The 20,248-nt window shown below is 42.5% G+C and overlaps 1 protein-coding gene across 3 annotated transcripts in view; it reads left to right on the top strand.

The window, feature by feature from the left end:
* Positions 1-7,576: 7,576 nt before the first annotated feature.
* Positions 7,577-20,248, top strand: part of LOC306915690 (band 4.1-like protein 1) — a 64,369-nt gene continuing 51,697 nt past the window's right edge. Inside the window, exon 1 of one of the 3 annotated variants that reach the window (XM_079493207.1) lies at positions 7,577-7,910. The gene's annotated coding sequence lies outside the window, so the exon portion shown is untranslated. The remainder of the gene's footprint in view (positions 7,911-20,248) is intronic. The other 2 variants (XM_079493206.1, XM_079493208.1) reach the window with 2 other exon arrangements.

Here is a 20,248-nt window from a genome sequence, read left to right as displayed (position 1 = left end):
CACACACACACACGCACGCGCGCACGCACGCACGCACGCACGCACGCACGCACGCACGCACGCGCACACGCGCACACACACACACCATTTGAGCCACAGACCACCATTTGATGATATTTAGCCTCTCAGACCCAAAAATAAAGACTATTTTCTTATAGTTGGATAAGATTTTGTCCACAATTCCATGCTGGAATTCCATAGGAGAGATAACAGGCAAATATTGATCAAAATAACAATTCTTCTAGATTCTCTCTGAATGTGTAGACTTCATGTAAATTAAGTAATGCAGATTTTTAACAATAATCTAACTCTTGAGAGTGTAAAATGAAACCAAATGGACCCGTTTCATTTTACGCTCTCAAGAGTTAAAGACCTATAAGGGTGCTAACCACTGCCTTAAAAAAGGACCACTTCACCACATTTCAACCTACCTTCATAGAATTGGTCCTATCATGTTCATGATAATGTTTTCCTACTCAGTCTGTGTCTCATGTGAGGACTGTGGGCAGTTCAGAAACCTGTCCACCAGTGACATCATCGATGGGGAATCCAAGCTAATAGAATCTGCAGGCTTTCTATTCCTGAAAAGTTGCAATGCAATAATGGAAGCCATGCATTGTTCTCACGATAATTATAATACTAGGCCTATTTAAAATAATCTTGTTAAAAGAAAATCTGCCTAACAGTGATGTCACTGGTGGATGGGTTTCTGAACTGCCCACAGCCCTCCTATGAGACCGAGTAGAAAGAAATGGTGGCATTTTATCATGAACATTAGTGAGGACCAATTATATGAAGATAGGTTGAAAAGTGGTGAAGTGGTCCTTTCTTTCTCTTCAACATCATTCAGGACTGATACGTTGAACAATAGACACAAAGCTTTGTGTCCTTGTGCTTCGAGAGCTAAGGTGCACTATAGGGCTCCAAATGAAGCACAGCGTTAGTTCATACTGGGACACGTGAGTTGCATGACTAAGCTGTAATCATCAGTCATTCCTATTTTCATTCACATCTCAGCTGATCATTACATCACTCATTCATACTCCCATCAGAATTAACGCTCAAGCATAGCGGTCCCTTTAAACCATTTAGGCCTGACGTCGATGCCGTGCTATGAGCTTGTAGATCTTCTATTTTTCAATAGCTAAAGTATAACATTAAAACACCAAAAGGGGGCCTGAGCCATGGCTCAGTGGTCCAGGCACCTTGGCTGGTAATCCAGCCTGGCAGTGTGCCGTGGGCTCGACTCCCGATCCCGACAGCCTTTACTGCATCTCTTCCCCCCATCTCTCTCCCCATTTCCTGTCAGCCTACTGTCTGTCCCTCCATAAAAAAATATAAAATAAAGGCGAAAGCCACAAAAAAAAAAAACATAAAAAACACCAAAAGGGGTTCCCGCCCAGAATAGGTTAAATACGGCTTGCATTCACTTCACACCTGCTTAATTGTCTTGCTGCCGCCTCGCATCCGCAGCATCTGCTGATGCTTAGCGCCTCCTCCACCCCAGCCTCCACCTCCTCCACCCCAGCCTCCACCTCCTCCACCCCAGCCTATGGTGGTTTTGCTACCTGATTGATTTTGCTTAGCATGCCTGCTTCGACAAAATGTAGGGATCATCTCCCTCCTTTAAAGCCAAGTTTAACTGTATGCCATTTGTTGCAATAAATGGTTAATCTACATCTGACATTGTGCCTTGCTCAAGCTCAATTTGACAGGAGAAGTGGATAATGGCAGATCGTATCCACGTAACTGTAGTCTTTCATCGGTTATTTGTGAGATTTATATTGCACACAACATCATTTCAAACCAGCCATGCAGTCTGCAAGCTATTATCTCTATATGGTAATTAAGTGATGATGCAGCTCTCAGCTTTGCGGGTTCTATAAGCCACTGAGGTAAGCATGGAAATAATTTCCCTATTTACATTTGTAAAAAAATTGTATACACCAGCCTAATACATCACCCACTTTATTCCACTCATTACATTGCTGCCTCTGCAATTCAATTCAATTTGTTTTATTGTAAATGCATATCATTGTACAACATTTGCTGTTCAGCCCCTAGAATGGTTCTTCCAGCATTCCACACGCACGCACGCACGCACGCACGCACGCACGCACACACACACATACACACACACATACACACACACACCATTATTGCATATTATGCTCATTCTGTCATTGTATGGAACAATACTATTCCAGTTGTTAGTTTTGTGGTGTGAAGTGTTATTATGATGATGTTGGGTGATGGTGGTGGCGGCAGTGGTTTATGGAGTTCAGTTTTTCCTATTCTTATAATGACCCTTTTTTATTCAGGGAAGACCATTGACAGCAAGCTTTCTTTTTCAAGAACATCCTGGGTACATGATCATAACATACAAAAAACTATAACTATAAAGGCTTTCGCCTTTATTTTATATTTTTTATGGAGGGACAGACAGTAGGCTGACAGGAAATGGGGAGAGACATGCAGTAAGGGCCGTCGGGATCGGGAGTCGAGCCCGCGGCACACTGCCAGACTGGATTACCAGCCAAGGTGCCTGGACCGCTGAGCCACGGCCCAGGCCAATATAGTTTTTTAAACTCATAAGAGGGTGTAAGGCTACACAAAGCAGGTGCAGTCCTTAAGTAATGCATCCGCAAGTAGTACAATAAATGTCTCTATAGAGACCAATTTCAGTGCTGGCTCTGCATGGGCTGATTGTGAGCCTGGTGGTAGTGCTAGTATTTAAGGCCATCATCTAGCAAATGCAAAGTCAAGCTAAAGCGGTTACATAATGGTGAGATGTATGGAGTGAGGGTAAGTTCAGTGATGTGTTTCATTGTTTTCTCCTCTTTACAAACACACAGTGGGTTTGGGCTGCAGCCCCAGTTGTGGAGGCTGGCCAAGCAGGGGCCGTGGCCGGTCCTGAATCTATTGGGTGTTTACCAGTGTCTGTCTCTTTTGGAGGTTGGTGCCAGGGACCTGTTGAGTAGGGTCTGACACTAAATGTTTGTTTGGGACATACTTGGCCCCGTAGGGCCTTCCAGATGGCAGCAGAGAAAAGAGATGATGACAGGGGTGAGTTGCATCCTTCGGAATATTTCTGGCACTGTAGCATGATATCTGAAGGTGTGTTCCAGACAGTGAGGGCAGAATCCAATTATTTTCTGGGCTGTGTTTATGACTGATCTCTGGCATGCTCTCCTATGTCTGCTGTGCTATTGCAGTTAACATGCCATGCTGTACAGCAGTGTCAGTATACACTCTCTATGGAGTCAGTGATCAAAGGACATGAGCATGCAGCTCCACGGACAGGTTGTGTCCGTTTCTGTCCGAAGTTGCAATGGACAGGGTTTGCGATGGGATTAGGAGTCACAGGATTGTTAGAGAGAGAGAGAGAGAGAGAGAGAGAGAGAGAGAGAGAGGATTAATTTCAACGTAATAATTCCCATATCGGTGTTCATCCGATATGGAGAACAAACAAAAACAAACAAGTGGATTGAGGGTTGTATTACAGGAATTATGAATTGGTCGTGCTACCAGGTGAGTAGCATCTGATTTCATTTGTAATACAATCTACTTTGAAGTCTGTAATTCTCTAGGCTATATTATTGAAACGAAGAAGACCTATTAGTCCCACTGTGTATTGAAGAAGTCTCACATATGTGCGAGGACGCACACGCACATTCAGCAATCAGCACACAACACATTAGATTAATATCTAAAAACAAAATGCCCCTAGAACTCCAAAGTATGGCCCTCGATTAATATATGCTAAATATGATTGACATTAATCAAGATTGCAATACATGACTAAGGCAATATAAGAACACACACCCAAGGTTTGAGGCCTTTCGGGTGAGTGTCGCAGGTTTTGTGAAATAATAGATACTGTATACAGAAATTGATAGATATAGAGAAGTCAGCTCAAAAGTCAGCGGAACTGATACCAGTGAGTACCAGTGCAATTTAAGCACTGTCTATAACAACAATGTTATTCAAAAATCAATATCTTCATGTCAGAGATCCATGTGGAAGCAACTCTCGGTTTGACCCAGTCTGGATTTTCCAATGATAATTGTTTTCTGTACATCATCCTTGCTTCCTCTCTCTAAGCTGTCACTGTTTGACATAATTCCCCACCACTGTTGTGTCATCTGCAAATTGAATTGTTATGTTTGAGAGGTGTGTGGGGACAGTCATTTAAAGAGAACAGAAGAGAGAACTCAGCAAGCACTGCAGGCTTGTGTTTCCCCAGTGCTGAAGGTAAAGCTTGGAGAGGTGACTGTTTCTGACTGTCTGTGCATGACTGGATCAGAAGCCCTTGATGCACATGCACAGGGAGGACCTGAAACCCAGGTCAAGACATTTAGCGACTAACCTGCTAGGGTTAGTCTATAAGAAACATCTTCACATGTCCCCTTCTGTTCAATGTGGGTCAAGGCTGTGTGGAGGGCTGTGGCAATGGCATCCATGGATCTACAGTATTTGCTCTGTTGGCATACTGTTGCTGGTGGAGGAGAGTGAATTGTGATTTAAAAGCAGTCTTTGCTACAGTATGATGGGTGTGAGCACCACTGGCCTATAGTCATTCAGAGTCAGACAGCTGAGGTTGAATGTTTGGGCACTGGTATGATTATGGCTGATTTCAGACAAAGTGCAAAGGTCCAGGAGGGCATGTAATTAAATGAAACTAAGTATACAGTACTGAATATGTCGTAAATCATATTCATAGATGATCATCATCAAGATCATAAATGTTTAATGTCCAAGGTCATTATAGGTTGTATAGTGGCACTGTGGCAGTAATGTATTTTATTTCCATAGCAGGATGAAGTACTATCATGTAAGAGTTGAATAACCTTCAATTGTACATGGCAATAGAATCTTTTCTACCATGTATTTATTTCCCCATTGACAGATTCTGACATTTTCAATCTACGAGAGTCTAAGCCTTCATTACCCATGGGTGTTCAATTTTTTGCCCGCGGACCTAGAGAATTACTCTTAACATGTACAAATGCAAAATCTAAGGTGCTTACATTGCTGCCCCACTTCTCAGGTTGACTTCCGATCTGCATTTAAAATCTGTAGATGCGTTGTTTTCAATAAAAAAAAAGTGTTTTGATCCACTCTGTCTCGGAATCGGTCATCCATCTTGGATCTCTCCTCGTCTCCCCCAATGAGTGCAACTGGCTGCGCAACCCTGCCCGCCACGGTCGCTGTTGCGCAGTTACAATGGAGGACAGATCCAAGATGGATGACAGATTTCTAACTTCCAAGACAGAGTGGATGTCGTCAGAATCGATAAATACATCTACGAGAGTCTAAATCTTAGGCTACAGTATATGCAGCTTGTAAAACCTTAAACCTTCCATCCTGATCCATCACATTTCTTATTGGCAGAACAAATCTATCCAAGCCTCAGCGAGTGTCAGTAAAGAGTAACTATTAGATTTATGCAAAGCAAGTGAATATCGATTTGCCATTAATGATGCCAGGTGCCTATGCATGCATCAAAACTGCATGTGAAGCCCACTTCCCCTGCACACTCACTGGATTAGGGACACCTTGTACTGTGTAAAACTGGAGAAGATTAGACACTCCTTAAATGGTTCTTCTGATAAGTTTGGGAGGGGTCCATTCTTTCAATTCATTCAGAATTTGAATCCGTCTCTGCTTGAGGATGTGTGAGGTCTGCTGGACTTTTGATTTAAAAGTAGCCTATACTGTGATTGGATTGCTGTGATGTAATGGGGATTATGGATGTATCGTGTACTTATGATTGTTTATAGGATGTTGTGTACTGTTTTGTCTGTTTTTGTCTGCCTTTTATTTTTCAATTTTTATTGATCCTGTATTTAAGGTTTGTTTGTCTTGTTTTCTGTTGTCCTTTTTCTTTGGGGTGAAAATTCAATGTATTTATTCTTGTACGTTATACTTGTGGGGTTTATTAAGAGAAGCTGTTAATGCCACCATTTATTATTTTTCAAACTCCAGTATTTCAATAATGCTTCTGTGAAAAAACCAATAAACAAAGTTATATAAAAAATAAAATAAAAACTGCATGTGAATTTGCAATAACTGACAAAGGGACAGGGCATTGACATGGTAGACCACAGTATTGTTCTTTATACAGCCTTGATTGAATGCCCGGGCCAAGCTTATAAACCACTAAGGCAGAGCGAGTCATTAGGTGGCCCACACTCAGCACAGTGGAGGAATTGTGCATGATTGGTTTGATGGTTTGTTAACCACTTTCATCTCTATTTTGGCAACATCAGGTGAAAAGCACTCCTGCCACCTGTATGTCGTCTTTCACCTCATCCATAAACCTCCTATTTGACCCTCCTCTTCTCCTCTTTCCTGGCAGTTCCATCTTCAGCATTCTTCTCCCAATGTCTCCCTCCTTTTCACATGTCTCTCGCTTTATCCTTAAACCTTCTTCTAGCCTGGGCTGATCCTCTAATGTACAGTAGTCATTTCTGATCATGTCCTGCCTTGTCACTCCTAAGGAGAATCATAGCAACCATAATTCTGTCACATCCATCTACGCCTTCTGTCTTTCCGTTGGTGTCACCGTTTCTAAGCCATATACAGAATGGCTGGTTTTCACTATATCGTACAGTGAATATCATTACATCTTCCCTCTCTCTTTTATGATTCTGTCACAAATAACTCTTTGTGACACTTTCCCCCATCCGTTCCACCCTATCTGCACTCTCCTCTTCACCTGTATTCCACATTCCCATTTAACCTTTTGCGTCACCACCAGACTTCCGCTCCAGACCGGATCAGAAACCCGGAAATGGTATTGATCCCAGGCTACTCCCGATTAGTTTGGATAGTTGACAATAATCTATTCTATACTAGCCTACCAGTAAGACGCGCTGAGGGCGAGGTCACGCTGAAACAACAGAGCTTCTTAATTAATACGGCACAGTTAAGAAGCAGGAGTTGAACTTTTAATCTGGTGTCCGTGAGGTCAGATGTAGAGTTGCTGGCCGGCTCCATATATGCAGATCTAGGTGATCCAGTCTTCTCCATGTATCCATCCAGGGTTTGATGAGATCAGTGTTGTGAGCTTGTGTCTTGAGTGTACAGGGTTTGATGAGGTCAGATCATAGATCAACATATGGAATGTCAGAACAGGTCAGCTCCATATATATGGTTTGATGAGGTCAGATCAACATACAGAATGAATTCTGTACTGGCCATATATGGAGCGTGTCTTGAGTGTACAGGGTTTGATGAACAACATATGGAATGAATTCTGTATTGGTAATAATGATAAACTCATAATAGTCATATCACTGCAGTTTAACCACGTTTTGTCTTTAACTCTATTATATAGGTTTAAAGTTATATATATATATATATTTTTTTTTTAAAACTTTTAGAGCGCTAAAGTTTCAGATGGGTCCACGGCCAAATACATATTTGGGGGGGTCCTCTAAATCATGAAAAAGTTAGTGACCCACTGCTGTAGCTCTGGTCCAGTGCGTCAGCTAGACTCGCTGACGCTCGTGGACCAGGGCTACCGCTGCTGTAGGCCTATATACCCCAAAGAAAGATGACAAAAATGTCGTTCAGCGAGTACTATAGTGTGCATGGCATGCTGGGGCGTCATGTGCAGGGGAGCTGTCTACGCATCACGCACGGCGTTTAGGAGTTCCCTTGCACCGCGAAAACGCCCCTCCACTCTCCTCCTCCTCGATCCTCGCCCTTCCAGACAGGACAGCCATCCTTGCCGGTGTTGTGGCTCTCTGATGCTCCGGCTTTATCTGGCTTTATCTCCCGTGACTGAGAGAGAAGCGGCGCTCGATCCGGGGCGGTGGCGGCGTCCGTGTGTAAATGCCCGTGATCTCAATGGTCAGAATCCGGATTTAAAGCTTGACACCCGGACCTGACAGTCAGAGCAGGTAAGGCGCAAACAATTCGTCCTGTATTTTGACACTCGATAGTCTAGTCTAGTGAATGACAGTCAGTGGCACAGGTGTAAACTGTGTTTGCCGGGCGGTCGCTGCTGTAGGCTACAGTACAATGCTCTTGCAGAACCCAGTACGACACAATGACATTGTAGCCGACGAGGAACTATTTAAGCATCTTAATGCTGCCATTATGATTTGTATAAACAAAACCGTCATTGCTCTGCGACGATACCCATATACCGCTTTGTGCCTCGAGTGTCATGGACGGACGGAGAGGGTGTTGCCTTTTGCTTTTTAATCCAAGCAATATGGTCGATAAGCCGTTTTAATAAACTACATGGAATCAGGGCATCCTGTTTTTTTCATGCATGTCTAGGCCCAGTAGGCAGTTACAGTGAGCAGGTGCACAGCATTCTCTTATTTGGCTATGTGGGAGAACAGGACTGTCTTCTAGTAGCAATTTCCGTTCTGTTCATTCTGACCAAGAAGAAACCTTGTGAAACAGTTTACATGTTTGGTCGAACATAATAATTATAAGGATCTGTAAGGAATGTTCCCCAGCGGCAACACCAAGGGCTAGACCAGATGGAGAATAAAGCTAATTGAAGTCGCGGGTGTGGCAAAGGGGAGAGTCGCCAAGTGTGTGTGTGTGTGTGTGTCATGCTGTGTCAAGTGAAATATTTTAACTGACATTTCATGGAATTTAACTTCAAGGGTCATTGATAGAATAGACAGCCATACTTCGAAAGTGACTCTTCTTGTTCAATGAGTTTTAAGTTACGGTAGGCTAGCTATAGACATGTGGATTAAAATAAGTTTCCTGTAGGCTTACCTAGCCTACATTTTGACTTACAGTATTCTAATCTAAATGTTTATGTAATAGGTCTACAAGAAAGTAGCCTAGTCTAAGCATTTTTCATAACCTTGAATCCTCCTAACTCAAAACCATGATGGATAAATGGAAGTGAACATTGGAATTACCACCACAACAGCCACCTAAAACTCAGTTTCAGAGACAGGATAAGATATTGCTAGAATTGTTTATTGCAATTTTGAAATGCTATGGGTTTAGGAAGAGGAGGTTATGGTTGGGTTGTTAATTGCGTCTACTTTATGATCATCTGCCATACGAATATTATTTGATTCCCATCCCATGCTAATGTGCTTGCAGAAAATGTGCCAAATTGTCATATCAATTTAATCTCACCCAGACCGAATGTGTGAATTTCAATTTGTAAATCTCTCCATTATCATCAGTAATACATCCATCTGTTGTAGTAGCTTTCTTCCTATCCACACACACCTTCACTCATGGTAGACCCAGTCCAGCTGAGCCAATAACCCAAAGATAGGCATTACACTGTGTGTGTGTGTGTGTGTGTGTGTGTGTGTGTGTGTGTGTGTGTGTGTGTGTGTGTGTGTGTGTGTGTGTGTGTGTGTGTGTGTGTGTGTGTGTGTGTGTGTGTGTGTATTAGTGTGTGTGTATTAGTGTGTGCATTAGTGTGTGCATATGTATTTTTGCATGTGTTCTTAAATGTGTGGATGAAGGTGGAGAGGTGACATCTCCAAATTAAACTGATGTCCATCCATCTGGCCCGGCGCCACGGGGGTGCCAGTGGGGGCCTGGCATCCTCCAGTTGCAAAACTGCCCCCTCAGTTTAAGTTTCATGTACATATTGTTTTACTATATAAAATGATGTGTGTCGCCTCGCCATTTTCAACTTCACCCTCAGTCATTTCATCCTGGAGCCGCCGAGCCTGCCATCCATCCATCCATCCATCCATCCATCCATCCATCACTCAGTCAATCCCTGTCTTATTCTCCTCACTTTCTTATGCTCCCATTTCAGACTCCCTAGTGTGTGCATTGTAATAGTGTTCTATTACTGCACTCAAAAGCTGTCTGCTCTCCTCTGTTACACCCACTCACTTTTATCATTAAAGGGCAACTATACGGTTTGCGTTCTTTGCATCTTGAAGTTGTGAATGCAACATCTACAGGGTTATTATGCAATATCTACTGTTATTGGCTATAGGCTCTTCTCAAGGTGATTCAAGGTTTTCCTCCGTGAGACTGAATATAATGGAATTACATGCCACATTTCCTACAGAGCAATGTCCCCTTATCGGTGACAGTTGGTGTTTCAGACATCCAACCTGTGCTTTTGTTAAAAATGGAGAGGGCTTAGCAAGGGTTATGGTGGACATTGAAGTGGTGTTTCCAGAGCGAACTCCATTAGCTTTCAGCCGATGTGTAACCTCTGTGCAATCTGTCACTAGACAGGACTTGACCTAAGGGTAAAGGTAATGGTCACATGTGCAACCGCAAGACTCACTGTTGATAGTCTGTGTGTGTCTGCGTGCGTGCGTGCATGCTTGCTTGCTTGTGAATATGGGTGCTTGAATGTATCTTTGTGTCTTACTTACAGTATGTATCTGTGACACTGTAAAAACACTACAGTAGAACGTTATAGTTATGTTAGTACCTCTGCCTTATGCGTGTGAATACCTAAGTGAGTACACATGCATCTACATTTGCGTCCATGTCTCTCTGGGTAATGCACCTAATGCTAGAGTCCGCTAGAGTCCTATTCCAAGTCATCCTACAGTATGATCGATTTGTAATACTTCATTGAACTTTGGCCAGTTGCCTGTTCACAGCCAAATTGGATTCTCTTCCATATAACTTCACACACTTTTAAGTAAGGCCATTCAAAGTTACATTATGAAAGGCAGGGAATATAATAGTCAGTTTTTGCATTATCAACAGAATTTCTTTCTTTCTTTCTAACTCAGCAAGACATTGCATTCTCTGGCAAACGCTTGGCAGCTGTAGCTGAGGGGTAGAGTGGCCGGTAAAGATGCCAGATTGGAACCCTGAGGTTCCCAGTTCGATTTTGGGCTCCCCCAGAGTTAGTGTCGAAGTGTCGTTGGAGCAAGGCACTGAACCCCTTGTGTGTGTGTGTGTGTGTGTGTGTGTGTGTGTGTGTGTGTGTGTGTGTGTGTGTGTGTGTGTGTGTGTGTGTGTGTGTGTGTGTGTGTGTGTGTGTGTGTGTGTGTGTGTGTGTGTGTGTGTGTGTGTGTGTGTGTGTGTGTGTGTGTGTGTGTGTGTGTGTGTGTGTGTGTGTGTGTGTGTGTGTGTGTGTGTGTGTGAGAATTCACAATCTAATATGTAAAGTGCTTTGGATAAATGCACCGCTTTGGAAAAATGTACCATTCACAAGTGCAAGATATTCGTTATTTCGAGTAATTTCTGTAAGTAAATCAGACTTGTGTTGACATTGTATTTCTCTTTATAATCTGCATAATGTCGTGATCTTTTCTGTTACACTTTCAATCAGTCATGAATCATGATATATTAAACAACACGATACTGTACTTATGGCCAACATTGGTAAATCTATAGTATACAGTTTGGACCTATAGTTTATGCACTCCAATACTGCCAAACAAGTCAGAACATGCATAAGCAAGACACCCAGCTGGACCAAAGTGACCAATGACTAGTCTAAACTAAGTATGCACAACCCTATGCTGACATCGCCATCCTTGGAGCCCCACAGTATACACTGAAGGATACTAACACATATTAAACAACATTAAAAGCTCTAGGTTAATGAAAATAAAGTACCATAACTCCCATGCCACTTAAGGTTAAGGTTCATTCTCCAGGGAACATGAAGGCTCTGAGCAAGTTTCATGGCTTGGCAATCTAGATTTTTAGATACAGTAAAATTAAGATAAAAATAGTTTGGCCTGAAGGCCAAGGCATGCTTCCTCCAAACAGGTGTTAGTAAATTGTAGTAATTTTCTCTTTCACATAGCCAAATCAGAGCGGTTTACTTTTTTTTCGCTAAAATGTTTGAGCTGAAATTCATTCCACAGTGATTTGCTACTGTATATGTGAAAGTGGGCAGGGTTTCAGGACGTCTTCAAATCCATTTGCCAGACCTTTTGTGGGGAAATAATGTATATTGTGCATATTACAGAATTTGTACTAGCCTAATTCTTTCTTTCTTTCTTTCTTTCTACCATATAATCCCGCTTCACCCAGTTGATGACTACTCAGATGGTTATGATGAGTGCATTCTATTGTTGCTCAGGGATACAGACACATAGACAGGGGAAAGGAGGCAAACTGTTGACCTTCTGACTACAAGACTGCCTCTCTACCCACTATTAAGCTATGGCTGTCGGCCGCATACTTGATGATAAAATCCTCGAGGCGCCATCTATTGATCCTGATCGAAACATTGATCTGACCTCTACAGTAAACAGTGAGAGCTAAAAACGTTGTGCAGACTCTATCATCATTATTTTTGTACTGACTATTGCATTCTCATTCCTCATCTGGCACACAACCACCAGGGTCACACATTCTTTATAATTATATTTCATTTCATGAAATGATCAAAAGCATTGTGCGTCCTCCTGCACACCACTAGTCTCAGATAAATCAGTGTGAGGACGGTGTTTTAATTAATCAAATTTGGTTATGACGCTTGATCATAGTACTGTCATGTTTCTGTATAAAGCAAATGTGGAAGGCTCCATAAATACAGTAGTAGACCCCGCTGTTTTCTTCTTTGACAGATTTGGCAAACAAAGAAATGATGCATCACCTCAGTGGGTCACCACACCATGCCTCAGTGGGTCACCACACCATGGAGGAAGTGTAGCCTACTCTCTGGGTTGTGCTAGCTAGAGGAAAGGCCATGGGGTCACCAAAATCACTTGGGTTCATTCCCTGGGAAGCATGACGATGCACAGAAAATACCATGACAAATCATCTAATACTTTTTGAGATATCTTGTTAATTGGGACCAAAGTTTTTAAGATATTTTTGGGGCTTTTTGCCTTTATTGATAGCTGTACAGTAGGTTGACATTGACAGGAAATGAGAAGAGAGATGGGGGGGGGGGGGGGGGGGGGGGGGAGAGACACGCAGCAAAGCACTTCTTATGTCTTATATGTGCATAGCTGCTCAAAATGCGATATTCAGGGCTTGATTAGAGCTTAATTTGACTTACTGTAGATATGACAAAAACAACATTCGCACGGAATCAGGGACAGATCACTGTTAACACACAGTGAAGAAAGCTAGCGGATGTTGACACCCGTTGAACCGGAAATTATTGACGGTCAGATTCGGAATTTGGTCAAAACCGGCATAATGGTGAAGTTACCGCCACCATCAGGACTGGGTGTCTAATACTATATACTTGCCGCCTTAAAATGAGAGATGTTGTGTATATCACAGATTTTTCTATTGGCATTCAAATGATGAATTAAAATCATGAATAGAGCTGGCAGAAGGCACTGAGAAGCTGCTATTAGGGGTGGCAGTCCAAGGGTTAAAATAAGATCTGGTTGCAAAAGGGGTGAAGTGTCCCTTTAAGTGCTACAAATTGGCAAGGCAACATGGAAAGTTTGATCGAAGAGTACACTTGAGGCTACGGTGACACACTGACAAGTTGTCAAGAAGCTTGGTATTTTTTAATGCACTCGACAGATGATGTACTGTGGTTCCCATAGTAACTGTATCTTAAAAAGGCATGCCTGATGGCTTTGTGTTAACTATCGTTTTTTGGGTGACGCCTCCGCCATTGGCCCAAAAGGAACTGTTCTGAAGTTCCATTGCAGTGTCTGTCATTTTCTTGTTACTATTGTAAGAGTACTGTATAAATGTATGCCTTTTAATTTAGTTGGGTTGGTTTAGTTTGTAACATGTGTCTACTATGGCTAGTGAAGGCCTGGTAACTCTCTTTGTGTTTGTGTCACCTGTCTGTGTGGCCAGAGCTAATATCGCAAACCGCCTAATGTGGCCAGTGTGCCACAACAGCTTTTTGAATTATTTAACTTTCATCATTATTCTAATCAGCTGAAACCTTGCCCAAATGTGAAGGCATATATCATAGACCACTGACATCACATCACAGGCTGACTAGCCTGCACCACATGAAGTCCACAATCCACAATGGAGCCACGCCGTTTTCCATGTTGAATCTGTTTATCAAGGGAATGACAGTGGATGGACTGTATTGCAGTTGCAGGGTGTTAGCCTGTCATCAGCTTAATCTATTTAGGCCTGACCTCGAAATAAAAAAAAAATCTTCTAAATCCTCCAATTTTCTGAAATAAATATGTTCACCATTTTTTTTAAATAGCAGACCTACAAGCTCGTAGCGCGCCACCGAGCTTGTAGATCTGCTATTTTTCAATAGCTAACACCAAACACCAAACACCAAAAGGGGTTCCCGCCCAAAATGGGTTAATTAAATGCGATGGCATCTGTGGTAATGCCATCGTATGGCCTACACAGTAAAATCTTCAGCGTTAATTTAACTCTTGAGAGAGTAAATGTAACCAAATGGATCTGTACAAATTGTTCAATTTATTTATTTTTCAAATTAATCTAACAAATTGGCACATTAATGATCAGTTATCACATAGAAAGTACATCAATATTCCTACTGTAAATGTTAAGGTGAACTGTGGTGGAATACATCTCATTGTATTCAGTTAATTTCATCGTGCTACACTGACTGGACCAATGTGTCAGGCTAATGCATTGCTCACCCACTACACTTCACCCTGGCACAGCTGTGAGCATTCTGTATGCTACTGTACACTGCTTGAATGCACAACGCAATGTTATTCTTTGCGGCCAATGCACTATATAGGCCTGTATGAGGACAAGGTGTACTGTATGAATGTAATTTCAATTGTCAATGTGTTTCTGAACCAATGTCACATAACGACATTGGTTCAGAAAGGATGTACTTTGATAGCCTGGTATCCAGCCTGCTTCGCTACGTTCGGCGGATTTTTTTTTCTCTCTTCGCTTATCAGTCTGGAAAGCCTCCTATCTCCAAGGGAGGCGGGACATGCCAAAAGCTTCGAAACCTAACGTGGCTTCTGATTGGTCTGTGGTGCGGGGCGGGACAAAGCACCAGTGAGACGTCATAGCAAAGCGCAGCTACTGCAGACAGAAAAGCATGGAGGGTGGCGCTGGCTGATGACGTAGGTTGCCTAACGCTACTCTCATTCGTTGGAACAACATCCAATCAGCAACGACGTTGACTACGTAACATATGTAGTTCTAGTGTAGTTCTGCAAAACCTCCCAATGGGAGGCTTTCCAGACTGATAAGCGAAGAGAGAAAAAAAAATCCGCCGAACGTAGCGAAGCAGGCTGGATACCAGGCTAGTACTTTGAAGTAATTCGGAACTTGTTGCAAAGACTTAATGCGTAGGCTTGTCCTCTGTATTTTGTCCTTGAATTCAGCTAATTCCCAGCTTGGAGCGGCTACTGTCCTCAGTTTCATAATCAAATGCTTAGTTACACATCCTAACGTCACTGCCTCGCTAGATGGAAATTGAAAGTTATATGGCAGGGTAAAACGGCAAAGGTTAATTCCACCATTAGTTAAAATGATGAATGATCTAGAGATTCAGCTCGTAAATCAAACCACGGATACACTCACTGCACATTTTGGGAGATTCCATTATCTGGGTTGTTTGATCAGATTGCAGATTTGCTTGACACTGGCAATGCCCTTATCAGTCTGGCACACGCACATTTCCTACGGTAACTTTGTGGACCAGAAGTGATAACGGGCCAGACACTGGACTGCATGAAACTGTGTACGCTTGTACGCCTTGTGCTTTTAAGCTAAAGAAGAAAAGCACATAATGTGATGAGTTGCAAACAGGTCTCAGTTTGCAATTGAAGCTTTTGGACTAAACCGACTGACAACAACAGTGTGGCTTATAAAAACAGAAAACAATATGTAGAGCAAAACAGAACCGCTAGGAAACGCACCAATCAGCTAGGCTACAGTATGTGTGTGTGTGTGTGTGTGTGTATATGTGTGTATGTATATATGTGTATATATATATATATATATATATATATATATATATATATATATATATACATACATACATACACACAGTATGAACCCATTTGTCCCAATTTTTGGAATATTAAAAAAAAGGCTGATCTATAGGCCAATTATTTGTTTACAAACATTGGGACTGGGTGCACGGGTGACTGTTTCATGTAATCAATTCCCAACAGATCTCCAAACCTATTGTTTTGGGGAGCGCTGGATTTCAGTCCATTCAACCTCCTCTTGTGAGTTGGCTAGTTAGGTGCACCCTAGGAGACATTTATACTTCAAAGCCCAACAGTATTGCGCACAGAGAACAGCTGATATACAAGCTCACATCGCATCGCAGATGCGACTGTTGTGAGCGTAGGGATCTGCGTGCGCGACACCATCGCGGGACGAAGCATAAATTATACTTGATGGACTGCAGGTGCACGTGCAGCCGTGCACAAATAGGCTCTGCTTCCGTTATCATGAGCGCACCTCCCGTTCTTATGACAGCGACTGGAGGTGTGGTTTTGAGGACAACTGTTTTGAATTGCTATTATTGTTCAAACACAACAGAAACCAAGGATTATATATTTCAAGGGCGAGAGATCACAATAAAAATCCTAATCATTCTTCCTCCAGACTGGGAGAATAACAGCATCTGAAAGTTTGATGGGGCATTTTTTACACGTGAGTGCAGTTAGAACTTTTCCATTGCATCTTATGAGAGGTGGTGTTCTTCTGCTGCCTTTATGCGAGCGCATGCTGTTTCTTATCAGTGTGACGTCGTCTGATAAGGCGTCTATAAGCGTGTTGCAACCGAAGGTTGCATTTACTATGAAATCCTGCATCCGTCGCACCACCATATACAGTATGGTTGCCAATCCATCATGCCTTGTGACATCACGTGACGTCATGGAGACCCTTAGATCTCCATATATGTATCTGACCTCATGACATCATGTGACATCATGGAGACCCTTAACGCCTCCATATATGGTCACGCCTCATGAGTGACATCACGCCTCGTGACACGTCACGCCATCATATATGCCATATATAATGGTGTCACGAGGCGTGATGTCATGAGGCGTGACCATGAGGTCAGTGCTGTGATCTTTATATATGAAGATGGCCATATATTATATGGCCATCTTCATATATAAAGATCACGACACTGACCTCATCTAACCCTGGATAACCATACATGGAGAAGACTGGATGATCCTAGATCTGCATATATGGAGCCGGCCAGCAACTCTCTTGTTCTGACCTCATCAAACCTTGTACACTCAAGACACGCTCCATATATGGCCAGTACAGAATTCATTCCATAATGATCTACCCAAAGGGCCAGCACTCGCCCAGCAGTCCGCCGTCTGCCATCACATAATACTTAACTAAACTAAACTAAAAAACGGTGCTGGTAACGTTTTGTTTTTAAGGATGGCACCATGCCACTTTATTTATTTATAGGTTGTGCGTGGTGTTGGTAACTCTTAACTTTTCCATATGAATTGCACGTCATCATACATACTGGGGCTCTTTTTAAATGTTTGTCCATGTTTTGTTTTAGTTTTTAGCTTGTGTTTTTTAATAGGCTCTATGTTTTATGTTGCACTGCCAATAACTGAGGGGAAACGGTATTTCATGTTCTTTTGTATGCAAGTACATAGGAAAATGACAAATAAAGTGATTATGAACTAAACTTAACTACATAATTATAAAATATATCTAGCATTTTATTCATGTTATGGTTGCTTAGTACTAACCACATCACACCCATTTCACTGGCTGCCCATACAGGCCAGAGGCAATTTCAAGGTGCTGCTTCTGACCTATAGAGCCTTGAACGGACTTGCAGCATCCCGCTGTCTCTAATAACATTAGATTACATACATTCCTGGACGGTCAGTACGCTCCCAAGGTGCTGGTTACCTCACAGTTACATGGTTTAAACCATTTTCGGCGGGAACCCCTTTTGGTGTTTTAAACATTATGTTATAATTTAGCTATTGAAAAATAGCAGATCTACAAGCTCATAGCGCGCCACCGAGTGGCGCGCTACAAGCTTGTAGGTCTGCTATTTTTGATAAATCATTAAAATGTGACTCAAATCATTGAATGTATATTTCAGAGCGAACATTTTGAACTAAAATATTTGCTTCTGGGGGATCCCTGGAACTACATATTTTGAGATGGGGGTCCGTGGCCCAATAGAGATAATTCTGGGGGTCCTTGACATGAAAAAGGTTGAGCACCACTGACATAGAAACATGGGTTTTTCAGAAAAAAAATAGGATTTAGAAGCCTTTTTTGGAATCGACCTCAGTCCAGAATGGGTTAAGAAAAAAACCCTGTTGGGTGCAGAGCCGCGGGGCACGTATCGTGCCAGTGCTCCGTCTCTGGAATGCTCATTTCTTTTCAACTGTTATAGAAACCGATTTTTGAGGAGCGCTATTGCCCCTCCTATGCTCAGCTTTCCGGGTTTGTGTAAAACACAAACATTGAAGACAAAAGTGAGGGCACAAATTGTGACTGGCCGGCGTGATTGGGTGGGAGATGTGGTTGAGCATCGCATAAAGATTGTGCCAAGGGGGGCACCCGTTTATGTGGCTGGTAGAGAGATGTCAGACATTGTGCAATACTCGAGAGATCCAATACTTGGACCTCTTAAGCTATGTCCGTGGCTGCTGTTGTATGATAAAAATCACACCTCTGTGAAGTGAGGGGCGCTAATATATTAAAGTGTAACTCATGTTGATTAGACGATGTAATGGTGATGTACAGTAAAACAAACAGTGCCAACCCAAACATTAAATGCCATTAACAATAAAGAGACAATATGACGTAATGAGGGACAATATGACGTAAATTATCCCTTCATTGTCAATGGCGTTTTTAAAACAAACATTGAACTAAAAACAAACATTAAACCTGTATATACTGTAGGAGGGCTAGCGCCATTCAATAAGAGGATTGGTTGATTTTGGCTTTTTGACTCCAATGCTTTCAGCTTTCAGGAAGAAGCCGGGAATACACCAGGAAGACATATTTGCATATTATAATATATTATTATAATTATTTGCATAATATACAGGGCAGAAATGCGAAGACAGAAAAGTGAGGACACAAATTGTGATTGGCCAGAATGAGATGATGATGTATGATGATAAGAGCGCCCCTCACAGGTGTTTATTTTTAAATATAGGCCTAGTTAAAACCCATCTTTTTTCCTCGCACTACGGCCCCCTAGTTTTATTGATTTTAATGTGTCCATCTCTTCTTACCTTGTTGTAAATCTTTTGTGATTTGTATATTTTATTTATTTACGCTTGTGCACTGCCACATATTGATTGTTAGATCATATGTGCAGGCACATATAGTGTACACTGTTTATTCTTTACTCATTGTGTTTTCCCTCGTATATGATTTGTTGTGAAGTGGACAGAGACCCCGTGGGGTGATGTTGCACTATCAATAAATAAAGTAATAGAAAATAGAAAATGTAATCAAATCAAATGTTTTTGAGGGGCGCTAGCCCCTCCTATAAACAGGTTTAATGCTTGTTTGTTTTGTAAACGCCATTGACAATGAAATGAAAATTTACGGCATAATGTGCCTCATTACGTCATATTGTCTCTTTATTGTTAATGGCGTTTAATGTTTGTGTTGGCACCGTTTGTTTTACATCGCCATTACATCACCTAATCAACATGAGTTATATATTAGCGCCCCTCACTTCACATGGGTGTGATTTTTCAAATCGATCAAGGTTTTGCAATCGGTCAAAACCCGTTAACCTTTGGCCTATGACTCTGCAAAGTCGGGGATCGGCATAGGTCAAGGTCCAGAAATCTGGCATCGGTCAGGCTCCAACTGTACGTAAGCATTGTCATTTCCCTCCTCTACAGTGTAAACCCATCCCATGGGAGCACGCTTGTACTCAGTGGGCCCATGTAACCTAGTGCAGCATCCCCCTTCGGGCCTGCTCTCCCTCACTGGAGGGGGATGAGCTTGCAGGCTCATTGGCTAGGCCGTCACATCATTTATCTCTGTTGTGTCGTGACACCCGCTGCAGCAGACGTAGCAGTTGTGCTACGGGGCTCTGCGTCCAAGACTGCTGAGTGCCAAAGGTTTGCAGGATATATGTATGCGGTTTTCCCTCGACAAGGACATCCCGCCGTGCCCGCTTCTTCACAGACAACCCCACCCCACCCCCTGCTCTCTCTCCAGCCCGCCAAGCCCCCAACCCCCACCCCGTCCTACCCCCCCAACCCCCACCCCGTCCAACCCCCACCCCGTCCTACCAGTTAGTAATGAGGTGAGAGCCAGGCTTGCCGCGGCATAGATTGATGGACTGGCTATTAACTCGATTAGAATAAAAGTTAATATACAGTTGCCCTGACGTGGATGGAGCGATATGATATTATATAAGGCTTAGGGT

This window comes from Electrona antarctica, assembly GCF_951216825.1.
Source record: "Electrona antarctica genome assembly, chromosome: 2".
Lineage (NCBI taxonomy): Eukaryota > Metazoa > Chordata > Actinopteri > Myctophiformes > Myctophidae > Electrona > Electrona antarctica.
The sequence above is the reverse complement of the archived record's forward strand: the minus strand, read 5'-3'. Positions and strand labels throughout refer to the sequence as shown.